This window comes from Sceloporus undulatus, chromosome 2, assembly GCF_019175285.1.
Source record: "Sceloporus undulatus isolate JIND9_A2432 ecotype Alabama chromosome 2, SceUnd_v1.1, whole genome shotgun sequence".
Classification (NCBI taxonomy): Eukaryota; Metazoa; Chordata; class Lepidosauria; order Squamata; family Phrynosomatidae; genus Sceloporus; species Sceloporus undulatus.
This window is the reverse complement of record NC_056523.1, coordinates 173,866,494-173,889,016: the sequence shown is the minus strand read 5'-3', so window position 1 is coordinate 173,889,016 and position 22,523 is coordinate 173,866,494. Positions and strand designations below refer to the sequence as shown.

Below are 22,523 nucleotides of genomic sequence, written 5' to 3'. Positions count from 1 at the left end.
TTGAACTTCTTGATGAATTTTTGTCTTACCAATTGGAATCTGCCTGACTTAGAGGCAACAAAATTTTTGGAGCTCATTTTCCCAGTGGGAAAATATTCATTTCTCTTCATCTCTTTGAGGCCAGTGAGGTATTTTTTAAAGTATATGGGACTGTATGCCAAATAATACTGAACAGTATTTAATGTGCTGCAAGACCTTCTGTTCTTTTTGCTACAGTGGATGAACAAGGCTCATATTGAAAGGTGACACTCAGAACCCAATTGCTTAACATCTTAAAAACAAATTAATATTTTCAAAGGGTATTATATGAAGCTGCCAAAGCTGATGTCACTGTATATAGGTATGACCTTCTCAGGCTCTTTAGTAGTAATCTGCTAGCTCACAATAGAGAGTCCTTTCCCTGCTTGGAAGGTAATAACCACTTTGGTTCTTTATAGTTTTTCTGCATATACTTTGAAAGAACATGATCTTCCACACATTTCTGTCTCTGTCTTTCAGAGGTGTTGGTCTATTCCCCAACTAACAATATTTACCAGGTTGTAGAAGGCTGGTCTATGTTTATGTGTCAACTGAGGGTTACCTTCTGTGTACAAAAGCTTATGCCATTATTATATTCTTCCTGGTTTTTTAAAGGCCTCTCTTGGGCCAAAGTTGTAGTGAAAAGGATCCTCCAAACCCCTAGGCAGCATGGGGGGGAGGGGATTTTGACTCCTTGGATGTTACATTTGTCCCAGGGCTGCACTTTGCTCACCCCTGATCTATAGATGCTGCTTCCATATTTCCCTAGATCAGAGCAAAAAATTAAATTACAGTTGGCCCTCCGTTTTCGTGGGGGATCTGTTCCGGACCTCCCCCCTGAAAATGGAGACTCATATTGAAGCCTAATAGGCTTGAATGGGGCACGCCCTCAGGTGTACATGCCATTGGAAGTCACTCAGGTCGCCCCTCCGTGGATATTCAAGGTCCCAGATCTCAGATCCACGAGTTAGTAGGGGTGACTGTATATGTTATTGGCTGCCCTTCACCCCCCCCCCCAAAAAAAAACAAAGCAAAGTCCGAATTAATTTTCCTTCTTTTGTTTCTAATAATACAAATTCTTTGCAGATACTGGCTTTGAAAAAGCACTTAATGACAGACCCCCACTTTACATTTTAATGCCTATTTAGTGGCTTCTCTTTTCTTACATGTAGCTGGATGACATTATTGCTGTCTAAGAAAGATTGCTGTTACCAGGTGGGAATTATGCAGCCATGAGTATGTTGTTGGATTCTAGCTCCCACCATTCTTGATTACTGGTTGTGCTGGCTAGGGCTGCTTGGAGTCGTAATAATTCAACATATGGAGAGCAACATGATTGCCACCCCGGGCTAAATCAAAAGTGTTACCAAGTTGAGCAGAGCCATTGGATCAATGGAACTTACAACTACTGAATTAACAGAAGTCTCATTGATTCATTAGATCTATCCTATTTGAGACTATCTAAAATTTCAAAATACCATTGAATGTCTTTTGATCAGGTATGGTTAATAATGTTCCTGCATATCATTTACCAAATACTATCTTGTATCAGCCAACAAATGCAAATAGATGTAAATAATTGGAGATCAAATATAGATCAAAGATTGAATGAAGTCAAGAATCAGAATGACCTATAAAATTTTAAATCATTATTAGCTATACAACAAGCCCTTGATATCTGCTGGATTTTAATTCCTGGACACACAAGCACACAACATGGAAACCAAATGCCATGGATGTTCAAATCTAGTTAAATAGTGGTGTAATAAAATGGTGTCACTTATATAAAATGGCAAAATCAAGGTTTGCTTTTTGGAATTTATAAAAACTGGATGGTTGAATCCATGGAAAAGGAAACCATAGATCTGTGAGTCCAGTTTCATCCCGCTTAGAGATACAACTTTTCTGTCTTCATATAAGAGCAAACAAATTTTAATATAAACAAAATTTTGCATTTACAAGAATAAACGTTAAAAACACAGCTGAAATAGCCATAAGGCTTCTAGCTACAGTAGATATTGTCCAAGTCACTAAAATAGACTCAAAATATTCTCTGGTCAAACATTGATTTGGACTGTTGAAAGGTAAAAAAAGGGAAGGGATGATACAAGAAAGTAGGAAATCTCTGGAACATTTTAGAACCACCGAACACTTGACAATGTGTGCATCATTTTGAGACATAACATTTTAACAGTATTTCATTAGTAAGATCCTGTGCCCTAACACAAATTCTGTGTATGTACTGAATTCTAAATATACAGAGACCCTGAAAGAAATAGGGAGCAGGGTTGGGACTGGAGAGAACCACCCTATTTTGGCTCTTTCATTATCCCATAATTCCATCAAATGAATTTTCACTAGAGGAACTATGGCTACTTCCTGAAAATGAGTCCCTCCTAACTGATCTATGGGACAAGGAGTTTCTCTCTTGTTTGGATGCACCTTCATCATCTTGAAAGACTTCTTTCCCCCCTCTCTGTAAATCCGGTTCTGAGACGAAGCATTCAAGAAGATCATTGTACCTGTTTATTGCATCTGCAACTTTGCTAATGGCTTCTGCCTGGACAAGAATCGCTTCTCGCATCTGACTGGCAGCTGATCTGATTTCCTTCCTGGTTCTGGAGGCCTCGCTTTGGATTTTCTCTTTCTTTTGATTCTCAAAACCCATGTAGCTTTGAAAGGACTTCTGGAAATTTTCCATGTTTTTACTATACTGCAAGAATGTTTTCGAAAACTCTCTCACTGAACGACTCTTTCTGGCTCTTATCTTGGCAAGGTGAAGTCTTGCATTGACTGCAGGGTGTTGCCGTTTTCTAACTGTAGAAATAAAGAAGAACATATTCCATGTATGCTCAGACAAATTTGCAAGTTCTTTTTAGTTAGCCTTTCAAATGAGTTTTAATTCTAGATAGAATTCTGGTAATTCCCTCATCCCCCTCGCTATGTAATGCTTGTTTTCTCTCATCAGGTGTCACTGTAGTTCCATTTATGCAACCAATGGTATAATAGGAATTCAGTAAAAGTACTGGTTGAAAGAACAAAGAAATGCATTGTAAATTGAAACTTTAAAAAAAAACCCCGACAACCAGGAATCAGACAACCAGCCTTTTAAAAGTCTACAGTTTGCCTTGCTTGAACAAACAAAAATAGCATAGTAAGCTCTACAATTTTTCAGAGGCTGGATGTTAAGCAAAAGAGATAGATTGAAGAAATTAACTGGTTTGATCTATTAGTGTGATCATCAGTGTTTTTAATTAATTCTTGCCCCCAAACACACAAGGAGGCCACAAGATCTCCCATCTCTGAATCAAAGGATTCACAGTAGAGAAAGACTACAGGAACAATGGGCAGCTTTGGTCAGTTCAGGAGCTAGTTTTCTGGTACAGGATGAATATTTTTTTATCCATAATTCCAAAATATTCCAAAATCTACAACTTTTTTTCATGGTTGGCTGAGATAATGACACCTTTGCTTTCTGGTGGTTGTTTCATGCACAAAATTAACTTTATGCTATATGAATAAGATGCATGTGAAACATAAATGAATTTTGTATTAAGACATGGGCCCCATCTCCATAATTATGTATGTATATACAAATACAGACTTTCCAGAATCCAAAACACTTCTGGGCCCAAGCATTTCAGATAAGGGAGACTCGGCCTGTATTGCTAAAAACCAAAGCAAACAAAAACCACAAGTGGTTTGAAGCCCACTTCTGATTTGCTGTTAAAAAGCAAAGAGTGGCTCTGCAACCCATTTAATAGACAAATTCAGCACTCCAAAAAAGGGCAGCCTGGGAGAGCAAACAACTCCAGTGGGAAGCCCCAGAGTCACTCCTGGACAAAGGTTAAAGAAAAGATTCAAGAGAGGAAGTCCACACTTACGTGGAGATGTGTTGACAGAAGCCCCTGAGGCAGATGTGCCAAGGGAACCATCTGAAAGTCTCTGTGAGGTTCTAGGGCTACAATAAGGTAGCCCAGGTTTCTGGCTTTTGTCAGGAAGCGGCTGTTCGGTAGGTTGTGGTAAACTTTTTGGTGCCTCAGTATGCCTTTTACTCTTCTTAGTGGCGGAGGTGGGCGAGACAGTGGCCTCTGGTTCCATATTGTCATCACCTTGGCAAATGTCATCCAGGAATGTGTAGTACTGCCAGAAGGAGTCATCCTCACTGATCTGGCCATTGTGCTTCTTAATCTCCCTGTACTGCCTTTTTAAATCTTTGGCTTTGGTACGCAGCTGAGATGCAGTACGAATGAACCCGAGTTCGCACATTCTGCCAGAAAGCTTTTCATAGATGGCTTGGTTCCGGTGGGAGGCTTTCAATTGCTTCTGTATATCCAGTTCCCCAAAAAGGGTGAGGAAGACCATTGTCTCCTCATGGTTCCACCTCTCCCGCCGTGGTTCCTGCTGCATGACAGATCTGAAGCTGCAAAGGACATGGGGGGGGGGGGGGAGAACCAAAAGCTTGTTTTGCAGCTTTTAACATTAGGGTTTTTATTGGCCAGCATTTTATCTGGAAACTGAGACGACAAATTCCAGAACAATTATTTTAGACTATAACACTCAGAATCCCTAGCCATCCTCCCTTGTGGATTTCTTTCCCTTCTTGCAATTTACTACAACTTCTAAGTGTAGTTCAAAAAGTATCATTTTAAGGCATGAAATAAAAACAATCTGAACACATGCAAATAATCTGTCCTTGACAAACTGGTAACCAACAGGAGCCTCAATGGATCTGAAATTAAAGGCAAGAGCTTCCAAGACTGGGTCTGGCTCAGTGCTACGGAATCCTAGGAATTGCAGTTTATTGTGACACCAGAGCTCTCTTAACAGAGAAGGCTAAATGTTTCCCAAAACTATAGTTCCCTAGCACTGACTCAGGGCATTTAAAGCGGTCTCAAACTGGGATTATTTCTGCTGTGTGTTTTGAACCTATGAAACGAACACATCTAAATTTGAGAAGTGATCACAATATAACATACTGGACATCTGCAGTTTCATGGCAGTATTCCCCAATCTGGTACCTGCTTTACATTTATTAGACTACAATTCACATCAATCCAAACTATTGTTAACAGCTCTCCAGTGGACCCTGATGCACTGTGATCCTATGGATGAGGCATCTACAAGACCTCCTGTCCTTCATTGCTCTGCTTAGGTCCTCCAAATTCAGACCTATGACCTCCCTGATTGAGTCTAGCCATCTGGCCTGTGGTTTTTCTCTCTTTCTGCTGCCCTCTAGCTTTCCAAGCATTTCTAATGAGTCGTGTCTTCTCATGATGGGGCCAAAGTATAATAACCTCAACATGGGGGTTTTCTTGGCAAGATTTTGGGCTGCAAGTCCCAGCTACCCTAACGACCATATACTCGGCTGTGAGGAATGATGGGAGCTGCAGTCGAATAACACTTGGAAGGCAGCAATGGTTTTGAATCCCCACTGCCTCCCTAGCATACCAACATTGTTTTGCTCTGCCTTACTCCATCTTTTCTTCCTTCAGAGGAAACCATTTGAGGCAGGTGCATTGGGACTGACCATCACTGGTACTTTCACACACATCTGGGGCTGCATCTGCAGTGTAAAATAAATGCAGTTTGACCTCACTTTAACTGTCATGGCTCCATGCTATGGAATCCTGGGATGTGTAGTTTTTTGTGGCACCTGAGTGCTCCAACAGAAGGCTAAATACCTCACAAATCTCAGAATTCCACAGTACAGTATTGTTTTGCTGTTGTTGTAGTTGTGTGCCTTCAAGTCATTTCTGACTTATGGTGACCCTAAGGCAAACCTATTATGAGGTTTTCTTGGCATGATTTGTTCAAAGGAGGTTTGCCATTGCCATTTGCTGAAGCTGAGAAAGTGTGGCTTGCCAAAGGTCACCCGGTGGGGGTTTCCATGCCCTAGCCATGGAATTCTGGGAAATGAATTTTTATTAAGCATTTAACTTTCCCTATCAAGGAGCTCTGGTGCCACAACAAACTCCAATTCCCAGAACTCCACTGGACTGAGCCATGGCAGTTAAAATGGTGTCAAACTGGATTATTTCTGCAGTGCAGATGAAGCCCCAGTACACTCTGAACCTACTCACCTAAGTGCAACAAACTAACTTCCCAGAATTCCATAGCAAAAAAAGCCAGGGCAGTCAAAGTGGTGTCAAACTGGCCTATGTCTGCAGTGCGGATGCAGTCTGTGGTCCAAAACATACTGCAGAAATAATCCAGTTGAGACCGCTTTAACTGCCCTGGCTCAGAGGTGGGGAATCCTGGGAATTGTAGTTTATTGTGGCACCAAAGCTCTCTTAACAGAGAAGGCCAAGTGTCTCCCAAAACTACAGTTCCTAGAATTCGCTAGCACTGAGCCAGGGCAGTTAAAACAATCTCAAACTGGAATATTTCTGCAGTGTGTGTTTTTTAGACCTGTGACTCTGGAGACCAGGGTTCAATTCTTCACTTGAGCATAAAAACTCACTGGGAGACCTTGGGCAAGAAGTCACACTCTCTCAGCCTCAGAGGATGGCCATGGCAAACTCCCTCTGAGGAACCTGCCCAGAAAACCCCACAATAGGGCGGCCATGAGTCAGAAATGACCTGAAGGAAGGCACACAGCAATCAAGTTATCCTTAATATCCTTTTGAGTCACAGAAGCAGAGGAAAGAGCAGGGGACAGAAAGGCAACATTTACGTGGCCAACACAACTTGGTTATTGTAACTGTGTGCCTTCAAGTGGCTTCTGATTTATGACGCCCCTAAAGTGACCCTATCACGGGGTTTTCTTGGCAAGATTTCCTCAGAGGAGGTTTGCCATTGCCTTCCTCTGGGGAGGCTGAGAGAGTGTGACTCGCCCAGTGGGTTTTCCTGGCCGTGCAGGGAGTCGAACCTTGCTCTCCAGAACAAACTACGACTCCACCTTGGCTCTCCCCCTGAATAGTCATGGTTTAAGATTTGGCTCCCAAACACACTGCAGAAATAATCCACTTCGAGACTTCTTTAACTGCCCTAGCTCAATGGTAGGGAATCCTGGGAAATTTAGTTTGGGGAGATATTGATCCTGCTCTGTCGGAGAGCTCTGGTGCCACAACAGGGTTCGCTAGCACTGAGCTAGAGCACTTAAAGCGGTCTCGAACTGGATTGTTATTATTCCTGCAGTGTGTTTTGGACCAAAGTGAGTTTAGTCCAGATCTTCAGCGATGAAAAGGATTCACTTACCTCGGCGGCTGGAATGTTTGAAACCGAAACCTGAGAAGCAGAGCAACAATTCTCTCCGGGCCTTTTCTTCCAATGCAAAGAATGAATGAATGAATGAAAGAAGGAAGGAAGGAAGGAAGGAAGGACAGAAAGTTGCAGCGTTGCCTCGTGGGCTCTTCCTTACTCCCAAACCTGCAAATGGATCCCCATTGAGTGCCCCATCAACCTCGATGGCCCTCTCATTCAAGAAGAGAATGGCTTCCCTCACTTCCCATCTCTCTCCATCAGTTTCACTTTGCAAAGCCCTGAGGGAACAAAGGTCCAGCTAAAGGTCAAGGCTGGAGTTTCTCTCAAACTCCCTACTCATCCCAGTCACACTCTCTCAGCCTCAGAGGATGGCAATGGCAAACCCCCTCTGAAGGAACTTGCCAAGAAAATCCCATGATAGCTTCAACTATGCTGCATCCTCACTGAAGGAATAATCCAGTTTGACACCACTTTAACGGCAGCGGCTCCATGGTACAGAATTCCCAGGACTGTAGTTTGTTGTGGCAGCAGAGCTCTCAGATAGAGACAGTTAAAAGCTTAATAAACATATACACTTCCCAGAATAAAGATACTGCAATTCCCAGAATTCCATAGCATGGAGCCATGGCAGTTAAAGTGCTGTCAGCCCAAATTATTTAGGCAGTGAGAACACAGCCCTTAAGTTGGAAACGACTTGAAGGTACACAACGACAAAACTCATCCCAGGGAGAGTGAGGGGTGACATGCAATGGAGTGGACTATTCCTCACCTTCCACCAGTTAGGATACAAAATGGTGGCCATGGATTTCTAGAGCCAGCCTGGTGTCCTGGGTTGAGTCCTGGATTGTTGTGTGCCTTCAAGTCATTTCCCACTTATGGAGACCCTCCAGTGACCATATCATGGGGGTTTTCTTGGCAAGTTTTGTTCAGAAGAGGTTTGCCATTGCCTTCCCCTGAGGCCAAGAATATGTGACTTGACCAAGGACACCCACTGGGTTTCCATGGCTGAGCTGGGGTTTGAACTCTAGTCTCCAGAGTTGTAGTCCAACGCTTAGACCGCTGTGCCATATTGGCTCTGAGCCTTGGACTGAGACTCTGGAAGCCCACTGGGTGACCTTGGGCCAGTGCCACTCTCTCAGCCTCAAAGGAAGGCAAAGGCAAGCCCCCTGATTTAGGGTGACCATAAGTCAGAAGGATTTGAAGGCACACAACACCAAAGGAAAAAAAATGTGGCACGTTGAGTCGGTTGGCAGATTATTCCATAGAGGAACAGAAATGCAAAGAGCAAAATTCATTATTTTACAATATGTGTGTGTGTGCTTTCAAGTTGCTTGACAATTTATGGTGGCCCCATGTATCTTATGGGGCTTTCTTAGGCAAGAAATCTCCAGAGGTAGTTTTGCCAGATCCTTCCTCTTAAATATAGCCTGGTATTTGTTGGCCATCTAAGTAAGTACAGTACTCACTATGGGTGCTACCACAAGCATTCTTGCCCTGATGAGGTGATTAACACATACCTTATTAGCAGGTTAACTGCTAACTGTTCATAAACCTCCAACAGACAAAGGTGGGTTGCCAATGACTGCTGATCTTTTTTTCCAGGCCCAGTTCATAGTTTTTTAGTCTAATCTTTAAATCCCTGAATAGTTTGGGACCATAACTATGTATCTGTCTTGCTGTGAATCTGTCCAGATATCCCATCCCTGAAATCACTGTGATGATTTGAATGGATTTTATTATTTGATTTGTTTTTGTCTATTAGCTACTATGAATGCTGTTTTTAGTGAAACAGTCACAGTTGTTGCTATTTTTATTCTAGTAGCAGAAATATGATAAAAAGCTTTTGTCTCTGTTCAAGTCCCAGGGATAGAGGTGAATGTATTCTTTCATTCTTGTTTGGCTGTTTCACATTAGAATCTGCCTTTGAAGTTCTTTGGTTCACAACCAACCTTCTGGAGATAGAACTGAGTGTTCTAGGATGTGTAAATGCCCCCCCCCCCCAATTGTTTTTGAACATTGAGTCTTTCAATGTCAGATTGCTGTCAAGATCAGGCTGAAATACATACAAGAGGGTGACCTGGCTGAGTGACAACATTTTATGAAGTGAAGATATCATATCCAACTGCAGCTTAATCCAAATAAAATCTATTAGTCTTTAATTTGCCAGAAGCTTTTTTTATTGTTGTTATTTTGCTGCAAGAGACTGACAATATATAAGACAGAGTTCTTCAGGGTTGGGGTTAGCCAAGTACCTGTCTTTTGCATGAAGTTCCCATTAGTAGAACTTGCAGTTCTTCTAAAAACATTCTTAAGCCTTCCTTGGGTCACAGATGTCCTTGAAAATTTGATGAAAGTTGTGGACCTCCACTCCAGGAATATGTACTTAAAAACATTTTGCAAAGTAACAGGAAGAAAACAAACAAACAAACCAAAGAAGAAGGGGAGAACCCCCTCTCCCCCTCCCCCCGTATTCATGGTCCCACTGTATACCATTTGTGAATCTGCTAGTTATGTATGGACCACAGTTTAAGAACTCATGCTTTACACAAAGTAAATCCTGTCATCTTGGAGCCTTTGTTGTTGATGTTGTTGTCTGCCTTCAAGTTGTTTTTGTCTTATGGTGGCCCTAAGGATAACCTATCATGGGATTTCCTTGGAAAGATTTGTTCAAATGGAGTGTGTTATTGCCTTCCCCTGAGGCTGAGAGTATGTGACTTACCCAAGATCACCCAGTGGTTTTTTGGTGGGTTTTTCAGGCTATGTGGCCATGTTCTAGCAGAGTTTCTTTCTGACGTTTCATCAGCTGGCTGGCATGCCAGCCACAGATGCTGGCGAAACGTCAGAAAGAAACTCTGCTAGAACATGGCCACATAGCCTGAAAAACCCACAAAAAACTATGGATGCCGGCCATGAAAGCCTTTGACTTTACATCACCCAGTGGGTTTTTATGATAAAGTGGGGATTTGAACCCTGGTCTCCAGGGTCCTAGTCCAGCACTGAAACCACTACACCATGCTGGCTCTAATCCTAGTGTGTACTACCCTCCTTTCATACAAAGAAGTATTCTAAAATTTTTGGTATTTCAGTTAATGTTTTATATTTTTAATTATCTGTTGTGTTGTCTTATTCTGTCTGCATTTTGCATTTGTGTGTGTGAATTTTTTTGCATGGTATTTTATATTGAAATGGTTATAAATGTTTTATCCTGTTTGTAAAGCACCCTGTGCATGAATGGCAAACAACAACAACAAGAATGTAAGCCCCCATCTTGATTCTGAAACGACAGTCCAAATAGAGGCTGACCAACTCCAGGAGAGTTCCTTTCTCTGTTTACTTTTAGCTGGTCTTTAAAAGGCAGAATGTTGTGCTAGTCCGTACAGCAACAAACAACTCCATCCTCAGCTCCTGCCAATGGCTTGCAATGTAGCCATATTTTATATATTTGTGTGCATTTGTGTGTATTTTCCCTGTCTCACTGCTTCCAAAGAAGCTCATGTTTCCCCCTCTTTATGGCATATCTGGCATCCTCTCACTTTGGCAAAGTTATTTATTGTCAGCCCTGTTAAGAGAGAGAGTATTATTTTAGCTGATGACGGACTCCCTCAAGTCTAGACAGGTTTGTTCCACTGAGCCATCAGAGTGTCTGAGGCCCACTGTTGGAAAAAGACAAACAAACAAACAAACAAAAAAGGAGCTACGGAAGGCGGTGTCGGGGACTTCTGATATTTGTGTGTGAGTGTCTGGGACTGAGGTGTAAATTTCTCCTGCAATGTTTAGCTCCATTTGTTTGAACTCTTTAGCAGTTTGGAAGGAATTCTATCATTGGGTCAAGGAAGACGACTTGATCAGCAGTGTTTGACCAAGGAGAAGAAGGACCATAGTGCCGTGGTAGAGTTCATACTGCATTCTAGAACATGGCCACCAAACAGCCCAAAAAAACCCACAAAAACTATGGATGCCGGCCATGAAAGCCTTCGACTTCACATTGCATTCAAGGAATTCAGGATTTTATTCCTGGCACCTGTAGGGCTGCATCCACACCGCAGATATAATCTGGGTTGACACCACTTTAATTGCCATGCCTCAGTGTTGTGGAATTCTGGGAAGTTTAGCTTGTTGTGGCACCAGAACAGAGCAGGTTTTCTTGGCAAGTTTCTCGAATGGGTTTGCCGTTGTCATCTTCTGAAGCTGAGAGAGTGTGGTTTGCTCAAGGTCACACAGTGGAGTTTTATGACCCAGCCTGGATTGGAATCCTGGAGTCCTTGTGGCACCTCAAAGTTTAACAAATTGGATTGGGCAAAATAAGTGGACTACAACCAGGGTGGTCGGATGTCCTCCTTTTCCAGAAAGTGTCCTATATTTCAACCTTCTGCCCAGGATTGTTAAAGATTTTGCCCAATCTAATTTGTTAAACTTTAAAGTGGCACAAGGACTCTAGGAGTCTGTCCAGGAGGAATGTCAAAATGTCCTCCATTTTGAGCATGACCAAGAAGCATGAAATTACTTTTATAATTCGTGATATCCTACATTTTGGTGCCTTCTCCTCCTTTGGGATTATGACATCTGGTCACTACACCCAGCTTCATCAGATTCATTAAATGTTGCCTCAACTGGCAGGCTACTATGGGGTACTTTTTTGCTTAGTAGGTGGGTGCATGACTATGTTTGGTGGGATAAGAAATGCAAAAGCTTTAGATATTGAAATGCAAAAGCTTTAGATATAATTACCTTAACAGTGGCCATTAACAAACAGTTGTTTGCTGCCTTCAAGTCATTTCAGACTTATGGCAACCCTAAAGCAAACCTGTAACAGGTTTTTCTAGGAGAACAGTAGACAAGTACAAACAAAAACATGTTTGCATTGAAATGATTAACACATGTAAGGTAAATCCAGTCATATCAAAAAAATCCACCAAACAGTGATATCTGTATTGGCCAACCAAAATGCACATATACATGTTGCAAGTTTTCAAAGCTTCACTAGCTTCTTATTAGCAAGGTGGTAAAAACCATACTGAAGAATTTTTTAAAAAGATATTAGTCATAGGTCTGCATTTTGCTGTTTCTGTTGTTAGTTCAGGTGGTATGGAGGGGTCTTTCTTGCAGGCTGGCATCTCCTCTTTCTGGCCATGTGGCAACTGGGAGATTCTCCAGGAAATTTAACATCCATTTGCAACACAAAAAGATACTTTCTTTGCAATCCAGTATGTCCCCATCATTTGTGAAGCCACAGGTACCTTTGTTAGATGAAGGACACTGAATAGGTGGTGTTGAAGTAAAACATGCCAATCCAGTCCCAATTTAAGGGGGGAAATGTTTTACCTTTGCTGGTATTTGGGGGCGAAAGCTGGCTGGATTGGGGCCGCCGTGTGCATTTGCCACGGCCCCAATCCAGCCTAAAATGGGGCAGCTCCAAGCCGCCCCATTAGGGCTGTCTGTTTTGGTTGACAATCCTAGCCCCCATCATGTGTATTTGTTGTTATTGGGTCCACTCTTCCGCACATTTAAAACAATGAATCTCTGGATTCCTCCTGCTCCCCACTCCAGCAACTGGAGACTCTCGTGTGAATGGGAGACAACAGGTCTTTCCCATTCTAACAACAACCTTCTGCTTTGAGAGTTAAGAGGAGGAAGAATCCTGGCATTCCTCATGCACTCCACTCCCGAAGCTGGAGACTGCTTTTGACCATAGGAAGGGAAAGAATCCCTGGATTCCTCCTGGACCCAATTATGAAGCTGTCTCCAAATTACACAACAGCTTCCAACTACAGGGGTTGCAGGACATAGGGCTGGAGCAGACAGGTGGGAAACAGTGGCCTGAGCCCACTGCAGGCAGAAGTGGGTCTGAGCCCCGCTGACCACACGGACCACTCTCAAGGCGGTGTGCACGCAGGAGCCAGCAGGAGTTGGATTATGTGAAATGCTTTTTGTTCTGGCCCAAAGGACCGGAGCATGAAAGTCACTTCATTTTGCCTGTTTTACCCCAAAGAAGGGGTGAAACAGACTGCCCATTTGCACCAGCTTGGGAGCGGCATCAGAGTATGGTGTTTAGAAAATAAGAAATAAAAAAATAAAAAAATATTGGATTGAAGTACATAAAATTATTCAAGAAATCTTGCAAATCAAAATAGAGCTGCCTGTTAAATATGGTGGAAGAGATAAATGCAAGGAAATATCTTAAATATATACTGTACCTCGTTACTACTGCAAGGATAGTAATAGCCAAAAAATGGAAAGAAAATAAAGCTCCAGAAATTGACAAATGGCTAATTAAAACCCTGGACGTTATAGAAATGGACAATTTGACAAAATTAATGAGAGGGGAAGAAACAAAAGAAGAAGATTTAGGATGGGAACCCTTTATTAAATATTGTAATAAACGATGGAAAGAGGATGGTTAATTAGAGATAGTTATTATAGTTATTTAAATATTAAGACTGTAAGGAAATAAGGACCTTTACCAGTTGTTAAGATAATGGATGGTTCCAACGAAAAGAAAGAAAAGGAAAGAAAGTAAAAAGATATGTGATATATATCATTGGAATGTGGTTTAATAAAAGGAGAGATAGGTATAGAAAACATTTAAGATTATTACACAATCTTTGAAAGAATAAAATAGCATAAAGGATAGTGAGATAAGAGAAAGAAAAAAAAGAGGTAGAAAGAGAGGAAAAAACAAGAAGAGCTGGTTTAATGATTAGGTATTAGAAAATATGATAACGGATAAGTGGAATAGGAAACGGGGGATGGGGGAAATAAATTTTTGAATGTACATTTCATATATTATACAATCTATTGTATAATTTTAATTTTTTTCAATAAGAAAAAAGAAAATAAAAATAAATAAATAAAATAAAAATCTTAAATAAAATAAAAACGCATAATGATTAAAATAAATTAAAATGATATAAAACATAATAAATAAAAATAAATAATTAAAACAAAAATAAAATAAAGAATAAAATAGTAAAAATGAAATAAAATATAAAATAAATAAAAATAACAAAATATGAAAATACAATAATATGAAATGAAATATAATACTGTAAATGATAAATAATAACACAAAATCAAACAAAATAGCAATAAAACAAAATATGAAATAAAAACTAAAATTAAAAATTAAAATAATAAATAAATATATAAAATAAAAGATAAAAATAGTAAATAAAATAACAAACAATATAAAATCTAAAATAAAAATAAAATAAATAATAAAAATAAAAGAAACAATAAAATAATAACATTCAAGATAAAATATGAATAAAAATAAATAAAAAATAAATAAATAATATATATATATATATATAAAATATACTGTATATAAAATAAAAAGGGAAATTAAATAAAAATGAAAAATAAATGAAATATAAATAATAAAAATGAAATAAAAAAAAATAAAACAAAATAATATCCCACCTCTATGTGTTGCACAGAGAAGCAGGATATTATTATTATTATTATTATTATTATTATTATTATTATTAAAACAAAATTAAAGGGGGGGGAGGAAAGGGGGCATGTATGGGAAGACTCCATGAGTGTGCTCCCCCCCTTTTTATTTGTCCCTTACCATGTAAAGCCCTGTGCCAACTTTACAGCGCTCTATAAATAAATGTTAATAATAATAATAATAATAATAATAATAATAATAATAATGCTCTACCAGTATTTCACTGGGTGCACCCATGCACCAATGCACTGTAAGGGTGGTGTATAGGAGGTGCAACTTTTGTGGCTGGTCACGGGAGATGGCATTTGGGTGGGAAGATGGAGATAACTGAAGGTCGCCAGTGGTGTGTTTGTGTGATAGTGCACATGCATGGTGGGGATGTGGGAAAAAAAAGATTGAGCAATGCATACTGACGCTGTATTGTGAGAAGCAGATATGCAGGAAAAAGTGCCTTGACCCTGCTTTTTCCAAAAGTGGATTGAAACCTGCAATTTGCACAGCCCGCTCCCAAGGTGGGCTTAACAGGCAGACCGCATGGCACTGGGTAATTTTTTTGTCACCTCCCCACCATGCATACGCACCATTGCACAAACACCCCACTGGAGCCTGCAATTACCTGCCACATCCACCCAGATGCCATGCCTTTGCTGTAAAGCGCTGTATAAAATTTACAGTGCTATATAAATAAACTATAATAATAATAATAATAATAATAATAATAATAATAATAATAGTTTGTGGGTGTTCAGCTTGCCTTTGGAGCTGGCCATGTGGACAGCGGGGCTTCCACCTGCTTTCGTAAAAACTGGTCCCTCCTTGACCTATAACACAACAACAAACCAAAACAACTCTAAACCACAAGGCTGTTGGGATATCCTTCAATCTGAAAATCCTTCTTCTTCACCCTGGTAAAACTTTCCCTATTCCTTGGTCCTCCCTCTTTGTTCAAGAACAGTGAGACTCAGGAAGGAAAAAAAAAACAGAAGGAAAGATCCTTGTTGTAAATCTGTGACTCTGGCCTTCCCCCACCAAATAGTTTTTCAGTAAATCCCCTTTTTCCACCTGGCTGGCCAGCCAGTCATGTTTTTAATAGGGCCTTTTGGGCAAAAAAGGGCCACTTAACTAACTGAAAAAGCTCCCATTAACCACCACACTCCACCCTGAATAGCAGTTGCCTTTAGGGATCCCCTGAGAGGGGGACTGTGGATCTGCTGAAGCATTCCTTGAAAACCTGACTCAGAGATTTGTGGCAATTTGTTCCTTCTTCCAACTCAGAGATGAAGCCATCTCTCTCTTCCCTGAAGCTCCTCTCTAAAATAACCTCATTTCCTCTCTCCTGCTTTCTCATCTAGCTCTTCATATTATGCCATTACAAACTGCAGTCACTACATGTGAGATGAGATTCCAGCAGTTAACAGACTTCTAAAGAATTTATTTTTTTTTCTGACAGAGGCGGTGGGCTTTGCTAGCAGCTGCATCCCCTCCTTCTTCAGACCCTTCTCAAATTTCACCTTTTCTGGGAAGGCTTGGGTTAACCCCTTAATCCTCATCCATGGCTGTAAACAGAGGCTCAACACATGGGGACCTTAAATATTAGCAAATGTATAATCGCTGTTGTTGGTGTGTGCCTTCAAGTCATTTCCAACACATGGCTACCCTAAGGTGAACCTACCATAGCTTTTTGTTGACAAGATTTGCTCAAAGGAGGTTTGACATTGCCTTACCCTGAGGAGGCTGAGAGCGTGACTTGCCCAAGGCCACTCAGTGGGTTTCATGGCTGAGCCAGGAATTAGACCCTGTTCTCCAGAGTTGAAGGGGCTGTACAGACTCCTGTAGGCATGGTGGGGGCTGAGTGTCTGGACGTTCCGAGCCCTCACCACCCACTTGGGCACCATCTTGGTGCGTGCCCGTATACACAGCATGCACCATGATGATGCACATCATGTGCAGCACCTAAATGGAAGATGGAGGGTCACCATCATGTCACATGCCTATGGCGCCCCTTCCAGGAAGCTGCCTAGAGCAGCTTCTTTTTGCTCCCTACAGGGAGCGGATAGGTGCTGCTGCATGCGGCTGCTGCAGAACTGATCTGGGGGCTCAAAGGGGTGGCTACATGCTGCCTGTCTGTAGAGCCAATTAGTCCAACACTCAAACCACTATGCCACACTGGCTCTCTGTATAATCATTAAGGTGCCATAAAATTATTGGTTGAATATGTGGCAAACAAAATGTGGCTTGCCTTAGTGAAGCCTTCTCCAGAAACTAAGAGACAATGTGTGTGTGTGTGTGGGGGGGGCTGTATCAGGTGAATCTCTGCATGTCAGGTAGTTGCTGAGCCACACTTGCAGTGAGAATCAATTTATAACTTTCTTCCATTCCAGAGTTTGCAAAAGCAGTGTCTTTAATTATGTTTCCTAATCAATCAGTGGCTATACTGACTGGGAATGGTCCAAAAAGCAACTACATAGCCCCTCCATTATATTCACTAGGATTGGGGGAAGATTAGAACCTCTGTGAATGTGGGAAACCCACAAATAAAAAAAAAACTATTCTTTTTACACTTCTCTGGGAATCTCCAGGTTCTCCAGGACACCTCTGCGGTCAACATCTGCCAGAAGTTCATCACAGAATTATGTTGGAGGACCTTCAATGCTTAGAGAAGTGTTTTCTCTAGGAACGTCTAGGTTCTACAACTCAACTTCAGGGAGAGATGCACTGGAAGACTTAGAGATTCCTAGAGAGAACATGTTAATCAAAACCACAAATAATCAAATCTGCAAACGTCAAAGTCACAAATGTGGAGGGCCAACTTTATTTCAAGCTTTTAAACACAGACGTACAGCTGGAATGGAGATTTTGATCCACATCAGAGCCAAAGAGACAAAATGGAAGTTGTTCTAGATTAACTAATTAAAAACACCAGAATCAACTCCCTGCAATATGCATAACAGAATTTGACTTTAGGCAGGTAAAAATAACCCCCCCAAACGTTGCCATTGTGCTTGCTAGTACCAGACCACATCTAATCATGAAATGAAATACAGTGAGAACATTCTGCCCTTTCAAATGGCTCTTTAACTCACCAGTTGTGCATGTGTGCAGTGCTGTAGATAGCCAGTGTGATGTCATGGTTTGAGCATTGGACTACAACTCTGGAGACCAGGGTTCAAATCTCACCTCAGCCATGAAACCCACTCAGTGACCATGGGCAAGTCCCACTCTCTCAGCCTCAGAAGATGGCAATGACAAGCCCCCTCTGAAGAAACGTCATTGCCTTCAAGTCATTTCTGACTTACAGCAAATCTAAGACAATCTATCAGGGGTTTTATTGGCAAGTTTCTTCAGATGGGTGGGTGGGTGCCCCCCTGAAGTTGAGAGAGCGTGACTTGCCCAGTGGGTTTCATGGCTTAGTGGGGTTTCAAACTCTGTTCTCCAGATTCGTCTTTCTCTCTCTTTCTCTCTCTAATCATAGTCACCTACTTACTCCCGCAGAACCAGGCTATTAAATGAGTAGGGTCTGTTTGTTTATTTTTTTATTTTTAAGTTGCAATTCTAAGTTTAGCTGATTTGAAATTAAAATGGTGAGTGTTTCTCCAGCCTGTTTCTATGTTTGTAACTGTCAAAAAAAACCCAACACATACACTGAATGGTAGGAATTCAGGCAATGAAGAACTTTATCAGCTAATTCCTAGAATGGTCAGTTAAACACAGCTACAGAGTTGAGTTGAAAAGTTGGCAGTTCGGTCTCAGATAAGTAAACCTCTCTGGTGAACCACCCACCTACTGGCTTTTGGGGGGGGGGGGATCCAGTTCCGTTATACATTTATTAGGAGCCATCTTTATTACCCAATTATGGTTTATGGATTAGTTCATGGTGGAGCTACACAGCTACCTCTGATTTTATCATTATTTATTATCATTTTGTAATTAATAATTTCTAGATAGCTTTTCAGCTTGTAAAAGGCACCTGGAATAACTTGTAAAAACTAATAATTAGATATCCCTGCCTGCAGGTTTACAACCTAAAAGTCGTGAGACAAATGGAAAGGGGCTGAGAGGGAGAAGGAACGAAAGTATGAGTTAGGAGTGGATTCAGTAGCCGAGGCAGATAGAAACTGATCTGCATCCAATTATACACTCAGCCCTCCATAGCCATGAATTCTTTATCCACAGATTCAACCATCCACAGTTTGAAAAAAATATGGAAAAAGAATATAAATTCCAAAAATCAAACCTTGGTTTTGCCATTTTATATAAGGAATATCATTCTACTATGCTAGTGTATTTAATGGGACTTGAGCATTCTTGGATTTTGGTATCCATCGGAGTCTTTACACCAAACCCCAGTGGATACCAGGGGACCCACTGTATTCAGGTTTGCATTGCTTCTGCTATGATTCTGGGTTGGCTTGGTTCTTTGTCAGTCTGTTCCTCTTCTGTTCTAGTGTTACCCTTTTCTCTCTCTCTCTCTCTTTTTTTTTTTTTTTGTTAATCCCCGCCAAATTTTTCCTTAGAGCAAAGATGGTTCACCTGAAGCCCTTCTGTTGGTAGCAGAGGTAGAGAATGGCAGCTGTCCAGGTTGTCCCTGCCTCTCCCATCCCCTCAAGTCAAGAAGCAGCAATGGAGCAGGGTGACTAGATGTCCTCCTTTTCCAGGACATATCTTACATTTGTTTCTCTAATCATGGAATGCATCCAGAGGAGGGTGACCAAAATGGTGATGGGTCTGGAAACCATGCCTTATGAGGAGAGACTTAGGGAGCTGGGTATGTCTAGCCTAGCGAAGAGAAGAGAAGGGAAAGAGGTGATATGATAGCCCTGTTTAAATATTTGAAGGGATTTCACATTGAGGATGGAGCAAGCTTGTTTTCTGCTGCTCCAAAGAACTGGACCCGGAACAATAGATGGAAGCTACAGGAAAAGAGATTCCATTTCAACATTAGGAGGAATTTCCAGGTAGTAAGAGGTGTTCCACAGTGGAACACACTCGCTTGGAGTATGGTGGAGTCTCCTTCTTTGGAGGTCTTTAAGCAGAGGCTGGATGGCCATCTGTTGGAGGTGCTGTGATTGTGAACTCCTGCATGGCAGAGGGTTGGACTGGACGGCCCCTGTGGTCTCTTTCAACTATGATTCTATGATTCAACCTTCTGTCCAGGGGGGATTCCAAAATGTCTTCCATTTGGAGCATAACAAAGAAGCCCACTGAGTAACACCACAGTTGCTGTTGCCCTTCAAGAAATCCATGTACAGTGGGTCCTTAGTTTCAGGAGCTCCTGTGGATACCAACATCCAAGGCCCATTAAATACAGTGGCATAGTAAAATTATGTCCCATATATAAAAAGGCAAAATCAAGGCTTGCTTTTTGGAATTTATATATGTTTAAAATATTTTGAAGCCATGAATGCTTGAATCTATGGATAAGAAATCTAAGGGTGTGGAAGGGTGACTATACTTATAAGCCTGTCCTCACTGCAGATTGGGAGAATAGCATGGATTCTTTATTTTTATTTTTTATTATTTTTAAAACAAAATCACACAAAAAACCAAAGAAAACATACATATACTGACATATAAAAAGCAATACCATATAATATCACACAGTACAAAATACAATATCATATGTCACACAATTCAAATATACTACATTTACAATGACCACTCGTCCCTCCCACTTATCCCAACCAGTACTCCCCACACTCCTATACATATATACACATTAGACACTTCTGATGTTATCCTATCATGTTCTGATGTTATGGATCCTTCTAAAGTTCTTATTTCTTAGGAGCAGCAGCAGCAGACAAGAGTTGGCCCAGAGGCAGGCAACAGGGTGCTTGAGGAAACAATGCAAATGCTGAACAGTTTTTTTCCCTTAATTTGAGCACAATGGACAAATGAAAGGGATAATTTAAATGTAGTATCAGTCAAGGGTTTGTTGCTAGTCAAATATAATTTCAAACATTTGTCAGAGTTCTACAAGTATATTGCAAGCCAGCAAGGCTTTTCAATGAAGAGAAGTTCATGAGAAAAATATGGTTGAGTACATAATAAAATACAATATATGCAATATAATTGTAAATAAATGGCATGAAATGAATTTATATATTTATATTAGTGTTTTAAACTCTTTTTTGGTAATATCCTACCTTTCCTTGAATGTCCTACACATTGAGTTTCCTTGTCCTCTTTGAGATTATGACATCTGGCCACACTCCAATGGAGGTGCAAGCTTTCCAGGACCTTTAAAATCTTTAGTATAGCATGGTGGTGAAAGAGTTGGACTGTACGTAGGGAATTTGTTGTTACTGTTGTGAGCCTTCAGGTTGTTTTCTACTTATGGCAATCCTATCACAGGTTTTTCTGGGGCTGAGAGGGTGTGACTCATCCAAGTTCAACCAGTGGGTTTTTCCATGGCTGAGCAGGGAACCAAATCCTGGTCTCTAGAGTCGAAGTCCAATGTTCAAACTGACTACACCATGCTGGCTCTCTGGGGTGTAGGGAGAGTCAGGTTCAAATCCTCATGGGACCATTAAGCTGTATGGACCATGCAGAGGGTACAGAAAATGAAATAATTGTGCTAGCCTCTGAATAGGAGAGGAGTACGGTGCCAAGGAGTACAGGTGATGTAGACATGCAACCTGTGACTCCAACAATGTCACCTATGTTCCCATGCCTTAATTCTCTACCATCTTTTCCTGCCATGAGCTTTGAAAACTAACATTTTTTTGCACCTTCTGGTTGGCCTGATGGAGGTATCACAAGTGTCTGTTTTGGATTTTGTTTAATAGTCAACCTGATTGAAGCTCATTGGGTGACCATCAGATAGGCACTAGATCTCATCCTGGTCTATCTCACGTGGTGCTTGTGTAGACAAAAGCATGGATGAGGGCTATCTATGCTGCCTTGAATTTGTTTAAGTCAAGTTATGACAGAAATGTAACAGACAGTGATAATAAAAAAATTGAACAAGTGCGGTTTTCCAGTCCTTATGCAAAGAGTTCCCAAACTTTGGATCAGAGACTGTAGCCAGGAAATCAGAAGACTAGGAATGGGAAGGGCAGCTATGAAAGAACTGGATAAGATCCTAAAGTATAAAGATATGTAACTGAGCACTAACATTAAAACCGTCCAGATCGCTGTAGTCCTCATCACCACATTCGGATGTGAGAGCTGAACAGTGAAAAAGGCAGATAAAAAGAAAACCGGCTCATCTGAAATGGGGTGCTGGAGAAGAGTGCTGAGGATACTGTGGACAGCCAAAAAGACAAACAAATGGGATCTGTCAAACAGATCAAACCTGAACTCTCCCTGGAAGACAAGATGATGAAATTGAGACTTTGGTCATATCATGAGAAGGCAAGACCCAATGGAAAATAAAGCAATGTTAGGAAAAGAGGGCCGCAGAAAGAGAAGGAGACTGCATACCAGATGGATAGCCTCAGCCAGGGAGGCCACAGTTCTTAGATGCAGGACGTAAGGAGAGCAGTGGAGGACAGAGGGTCTTGGGCAAAAGTTACATGCTCTCAGCCTCATGGGAAGGCAAGGACAAACCTGCTCTGAACAAATCTTGCCACGAATACCCCATTATAGTTTTGCCTTTGGGTCGCCATAAGTTGGAAATGTCTTAAAGGCACACAAAGACAACAATGATGAGTAAAAGCACCACTTGATGAACTTCTCATGTTGTTATTAAAAGCACAGGGGGTTGGGGAAGGTGGAGGAATGACTAACCCTTTGCTGCTTCAGTGTTGTAGATGTGACAGGGATACCTATGGTTGCTTAGTCTTGAAGGGAACACTCTCTGAAATCCCCCAGAAGAACTCAAATTTTAAAAAAAATTATTTAA

General features: G+C 41.1%; 1 protein-coding gene across 1 annotated transcript in view; it reads left to right on the top strand.

Annotated features, from left to right (window-relative positions):
- LOC121921591 (TBC1 domain family member 15-like) overlaps positions 1-22,523 on the top strand; it is a 722,109-nt gene that overhangs the window by 233,626 nt on the left and 465,960 nt on the right. The window lies entirely within an intron of this gene.